This window comes from Phytophthora infestans, genomic scaffold (assembly GCF_000142945.1).
Source record: "Phytophthora infestans T30-4 supercont1.17 genomic scaffold, whole genome shotgun sequence".
NCBI lineage: Eukaryota > Oomycota > Peronosporomycetes > Peronosporales > Peronosporaceae > Phytophthora > Phytophthora infestans.
In genome coordinates, this window is record NW_003303742.1 from 496000 (window position 1) to 499969 (window position 3970).

Sequence of the window (3970 nt, forward strand, 5' to 3'; positions counted from 1 at the left end):
AACAAGTGACTCACTTACCTTTAATACATTTAAGTACTTTCTGTAATGCTTTAAATTATAATAATAGCACCATCGCGAACACCCTCGACCTTATTGCCTTATTCAAGAAGGGCAACGTTCACGTCTGGGTATTTCGGAGCAGGTATTTCCCAAATATTACATCAGGTATCGACCAGGTTTTTTTATTACCGATTTTCGTTCCGTATTTAATTTTCGTCGATCTCCCAGCCACTCATCCGGGGAAAAAGAAGGCACGCGGCAGCTCTTCCTCTCGCGGCGAACGCCTACAGCGCCATGGCTCGCACCCACAAGACCGCGCATATCAAGCAGCAAATGGCGGAGGAGGCGCTAAGAGAAGAGGAGCCCGCGCGGCAGCGGCAGTCCGAGAGGAAGCTGCTGCATAGGATACCATGCATCGTGTTAACATCGGAAACGCCCGCACTAGGTCCGAGAAAGCAGTAGCCATTCAACGCGCAAGGGAGAACCGAGCAGAGGCAACGACGCCGTTATTTAGCCCCCATGGAGTCGGTCAAGACGACCAAGAAGTTGATGAGCTGGAAAGCGACGGCGATGAAGGCCAAGCACACGATGACGACGAACCAGGCGATAACGAGGGCGCCACCGCTTCACAGCCGGAGGCTGTGCAGAAAGGGGAAGAGAAGACTGAACAAGAAGTCACTGCTAATAGGCGGAGCAATGTGGCGATGAGCGTCAAGCCGTCTCCACGGCAAGGAAAGAAGCGCTCGGTTGCAGACGTTGATGACGATTTGTTCGTTTCCGTTCCGCCGTTTGAGGAGGAGCATACTACCTGGGCAACATTCGAGCACGGGCTCAAGATGTATATGGGGACGACGCGACAAGTGCTTGTCGTGAAGGAGGTGATAAGTGTCACTCGGTGCAACTCAGCACTCACGAACCAGCTCCAGTACAAAGATCTCCCGGAAGAGGAGATCCCACTCGTCCCAGGGGACATGGGTCCGTATCAGCGCAAGTACCTTTGTACTCACGGGTGGCCTACGCGTGAGCGATCGACAGGCAAGCGCACGTCGCACAATTTTCGGCGGACCGAATGTCCTTTCCAGTTTCTTGCGCAGGTTAATTGCATGGATAATGGTTTGTGGGGAATAGCTCTCAAGCGCGAAATTTACTCTCACAGCCACCAGGTTTCTCCAGAGATCTACCAGCTCTACCCAGGTATTCGACAGGTATCTACGCAGTCCCCGTTGGTTCCTGGCGTTGAGCTACTGATGCAATCGGAGGCCACGACATCAAGTATCTACGAATACATTCGCGAAAACTCAGAGCACCGCGTGACAATGGCAGACGTCTGAAATTTGATCGCCCGCTTGCGTCGCTCCGGTAAGTGTTTGGTGTGTTCGTAAGTTTGTTTGCTTTATGGTGATCACGTACTAATGATTACTTTGATTACCTTAGGTGTAGAACGTGTCCGATGATGACGCTCAGTAGCTGAAGCATCGTGACCTTTAGCATGAGTCTCGCAGACCGTAGTCGTCGTATACAGAGTGCGCGTGGAAACACCGGGGTCATTTCAATCACGACGGGGCACATGCGATCCATGTTGGACAGCTTTCGCGAGGTCCTTCAAATGGACTGCACGCACAAGACGAACAAGTAAGTCATAGCTGTTTTTTTTTTTAGTTCCATGTATTGTCCATGTTTTTTCAGGTATTTATCTTTTTTTCTTCCATTACTAGATACAACTATCAGTTACTCTCGATGGTTGCGATGGACCAGTTTGGCAATGGACAGCCTGTCCAGTATTCTTTGTTAGAGACGAACGGCGACTGGCAGATGGCAAAGAGTATTGACCATTTCAAGCGTGCAAATGAGCACTGGCGTTTCGTGCGGATTGTGATTGTGGATAAGGATATGCGAGAGGTGGAAGTTCTGCGGCAGAAGTTGCCGGAGGCGCGCATTTTGCTATGCCACTTTCACGTAATCAAATGGCTACATGACACGATTCGGATGTCGAGTAAATACGGAGCTTATGAAGCGGACGTGCTGGCCCAAATGAAACACTCGATCACGAACATGACCTACGCTAGGACGGAAGCAGATTACGTGACTCACCGTGACGAGTTTAAGTGTATGTCGCTTAGAGGAGGACGGCAAGATTTGTGGAATTTTTTTCAAAAGAATTGGGAAAATTGCAAGGACATGTGGGTCATGGCGTATCGTGTTGCTTTGCCTCACTTTCAGAATCACACAAACAGCCGTGTAGAGAGCTTGTTCGGCAAAGTGAAGCAGCAGATCAAAGGCCATTTCTCTATGAATTTCAGCTTAAAAGCGCTACTATCATACCAGCGGCGAAAGGAGGAGGAATACTACGCCAAGGTGGAGATGCCAGGAACGTTACGTGATGCTACATACACGGAGGAGATGAACGTTGTGCTGGGCATGACGACGCGATGGGGAGCTGCTGCTATAAAGACACAATATGATGTTGCCGTGGACCAGGACGTGGCGAGCAGTTACGCTATCGTAGACAACGGAGATACGGTGACTTTACGGCGGGAGGAGCAATAATACATGCTGGAACAGGAGTCCTGGCAGTGTGACTGCGAGCTCGCGCAGACTATGAAGCTTCCGTGCCGACATGCAATGGTCTACAGGAAGTCAACAGACAGTCCGTTCGTGGTTCCGTACGCTGCAATTGGTTCCAGGTATGTCCATGTATTTCCATGTTTCATTCAGGTTTTGAATGAAATGTACAGGTATTATCCAGATATTAACCATGTTTTATTGGCTGTGACTGTATTTCTCTCTCTAGATGGTATGGACAGAGTCGTTTGTCTACGCAAGATTTATCGTCAGTGGCCAAACCGTTCGTGGCCAAGGTTTTTAAGCAGCCACAGGTCTCTGCAGAGAAACGACCTGAGCAAGAGAAGTATCGGCGTGCCCAGCAAGCATTTCGTCGGATCCGTGGAGAGCTAGCACAGTTTGACGACGTCGAGTTTGACAGTGCAATGTCTCAGTTTGACGAATGGTGGCATAATTTGCGGCAAGGACATGTTGAGATTCCGCCACCTCAATCCCGTGGCAATATTGAACACCATGATCAAACTGAAGGAGATGGAGATAGAGGTGGAGATGCATGTAAATGTGCTGGCCGTAGCGGTGACCCAAGCTGTGGGGAATTTTGTGAAGATGGTTCCGGTGCTGGTGATTCTGGTGCTGGTGATTCCGGTGGTGGTATTTCCGGTGGTGGTGATGTCAGTGGTAATGATGCTGTCAGTGAAAGGGCTGATGATCCCGATGAAGTACCGCCTACTCAACAATCGCTCGAACAGCCAGTTGTAGCGGCTGAACGACTTTCGCGCGCGTCAGGAGATAGTGCTCCTCTAAATATTAAGTTGAACGAAGGATTGTGCCAGTCGGGCGCCCTCGACTGAATCGTAAGAAAGTGCGAGCGAAAGCTAAGTCTGACTTGAAAAAAGAATACAATCAAGGTATCAAGTTGCGTGGTTTGCTGCGCGAAAGAGATGTGTGTGAAGTGGTTGCTTCACTGAAAGAGATCCAGCCGGGCCTGCGTGAGATCGGGTCGTTCCTTGTGACTTTTCAGGTGCTCGGAAAAGCCGTTGGGAAACCACTTTCGTGGTCTGTGGACCCAAATTTTGTTCCCGATAATGTGCGCTACAGGCTCCCTGAGCCGACGATCGACCGTGCACTTGAACAACTGCGTGAAAGGTTACGTGGAAAGCAGATTGAGATTCAGATCGATAGTGACGGGGAAAGTGGAGATTCAGATGACTATGTGGTGGCAATTGAGACTATAGGTGCCAATACCAGAGAGCAGGTGGAAAACATAAAGTGGCTGTGGAAGTTGCAGACCACGTGCCAACGTGGCATTGCATTATGCACTTGGCTTAATAACGAGGTGAAACAACTTGTGGACGAAACACCTCCAGTGGTTGCTGCAGTTGATGAAATTCTGAATACCTGGCCGTAC